Raw genomic sequence first — 2,950 nt, forward strand, 5'->3', positions numbered from 1 at the left:
CATTACCATGATTCTAAGTTTTTAGTGTATATACATTACCATGATTCTAAGTTTTTAGTGTATATACTACCATGATTCTAAGTTTTTTAGTGTATATATTACCATGATTCTAGGTTCCGCTTAGTTATTTAATTTCTATGACTTTGGTTCCTTCTCTTGGTTTTATTACCATGATTCTAGATATTATTTCGTGATTTTATTACCATAATTATAGGTTTTCCTTTGTGCTTACCATTATTCTAGATTTCTTTACCAAACACTCAGCAAGCATTTCATTGGGTTCTAGAGTCATGTAAAAACGTTGCGTCACTAATTGGTGGAGACAGGTGGAACTGATGAGGCCAGCTTGCTTTTCATGATTCTATAAATCATCTCGATTAACTATAGGTTTCAATTTTCAGAAGAAGTCAGGGATGGAGACCGTGCTGATTTAAATGGACCAGTCAGCTGCTACGCGCTATTCGTTGATGCTCGTAGCAATTCCTCCGAGACATGCAAAACTTGTATTATACACGTTTAACAGTTGGTACCTCAGTGGACGTGTAGTTCCTTGTAGCTATGAGGCTTAAAACCTAAGTTTCGAAACTAACTTCTAATGAAAGTCGCATGAACTTTTCGTTCAATGACTATAAACGGAGCTTATATTCACTAGTATAGACCTGTATTTGTTAAAATTTCACTGATTTTGGGGCATTTCTAATATTTAATGATAATCTTACATGTGATTGTAATGCTTTGTGTAAATATTTTACCATCTGGATTATTCAGTTAATTGTTTATGGTAATGATAAAGATAAATAAAACATAAAACTTTATATTAAACTAACAGTATTTAACCAGTAAGTTTCACATTGATAACTATACTTCTTTCTCAGCACCCATAAAATATGATTTATCCATTCAGCAACAGCACACGTAAGTTAAGTGGGTTTTCAGTTGATTAGTGTTAACTCTGAATTTATATTTTAAAAGTTCATTCAAACCCCAACATTACTGAGCCAAAACATGCTAAAACCTTTTTGTTGTTGTTGTTCTTTTAGAAACTATATAGTATGTATGATTACATATATGTTTAAGTCATTAGAAATTGTAAAGGGTGTTCTCTGTTATGGATTGAATGGCTACGATTGCTTTGGAAATACCACTCACTTCACCTTTAAACATTGCGCTCCACACCTTGGGACAGTGATTCTTTGTTATGAGAGTAATAGTGAAATCCAGTTGGTGATAAGAGCTCTTAATTAAAAATTAGAGACGACAATGAGCAAACAGCCCCTGCGTAATTTTGCACGAATATGCGAAAACAAAACACCAACTCCCCCCACACAAAAAAAAGCGAAATGTTCATGTCTAAATTTAACAAATGGAATATTCCTTCAGTGAACATAATCCTTAAGTAGTAGTCACATTAAAATGTTAACATTGACTAATTGTTTGTTGTTAAGCACAAAGCTACGCAATGGAATCTGTGCTGTGCCCATCATTGGTATCAAAACCCAGTTTTTAGCGTTATAAGCCTTCAGACTTACCACTGAGCCACTGGGAGGCAAAATTTGAAAAAGCTGAACTAAACGTATATCTTTATTATTGTATTCAATACAGTTTGAAATGTATAATATAATGTGTAACCACGTTAGAATAAGGATAACCGATATAGCCAAACTCAAAGAAAAAAAAACTTAAATAAACATTTCTTTTAATATACCATTCAACTAATGCTAAAACAAAAGACATTTTATTAACAGTTTTCGGGATCTTGAAATTAGAAAATCACTTATTGTACTATCTGTATATTTGTAGTTAGACTAGTTTATTAGGTCCCCAACTTGTTTTTTCCCTTTACCTAACTGAATAAAATATAATTCAGTTCAAATGCAACACGCCCTCTAATGGCACTTCGTAAAACTATGAGGTCATCGTCTCTGGTGACATCATTGTTCCCCCATTGCCCGAGGCCGACCCACCTGTGGCGCCCTCTGGTAGCGTTGCTGGCAACAAGCCCCCTAACAACTCAGTTCAAATGCAAACTTCCAACGTGCTTCCATAAATTATAGCTTAGGCATAACATGGTACATCTATTTAGCATCAAAAAGTATGTACCTTTCCAAAATTTATAGATCAAAATAAAGTTACTAGTTCACTATTCTCGGGGGGATATTGTGACTCTAAGAAACTGTATCCATCTTAAGCTTGCACTAAATAATTCGAGCTGTCCTTGTACAACAGCATAAGTAAACACCGAACTCATTGTACAATGGCCAATTTAACAGACCCCACTGTACAACAGCGTAAAAAATTGTTTTGTATAATTTTTGAATTTCATGCAATGCTACTCGAAGGTTAGCTGCGTTAATCGTCCAAATTTAAAAATGATAGACTACAGGGAAGGCAGCTAGTCAACAACACACACCGCCAACTCTTTGGTTATTATTTTACCCATGAAAAGTGGCATTGATTGTCACATTATAACTCTTCTATTACTGAAAGATCGAGCATATTCATTGACGCGGTTCAAACCCATAACCCACAGATTGAGGATTGACCGTTCATACTACCAGGCAACAGCGAAAGTAAGTAATCGACTTCATTGTACAACAATGTAGGTAAATGACTTCACAGTACAACAATGTAAGTAGCGCACTCTACTTTTATTGTCGAATTGTTATTAACATCACTTATACACTACTGGCTGCTTGAATGGTTTTTATTTTCATGCCTTTTGGAATACGTTTTATTCAATCCAGTGAATTATTCTCCAGTAATTTCTATGAATTTTTGTTCCATGACTTATTATCAAATGTGGCATTAACTCTTAATCATCAAATATGTAAAACTTATTCTAGAGATCGTATAGCACATAAGGAGATTTTTTATTTTCAAATGTGGTAGCTGTTGTTATTATAAATACCGAAATGTGTACAGTATTCAAACTTTAGATAATATTTCAAGA

The sequence above is a fragment of the Limulus polyphemus genome, unplaced genomic scaffold (genome assembly GCF_000517525.1).
Source record: "Limulus polyphemus unplaced genomic scaffold, Limulus_polyphemus-2.1.2 Scaffold708, whole genome shotgun sequence".
In the NCBI taxonomy this organism is placed as follows: Eukaryota; Metazoa; Arthropoda; class Merostomata; order Xiphosura; family Limulidae; genus Limulus; species Limulus polyphemus.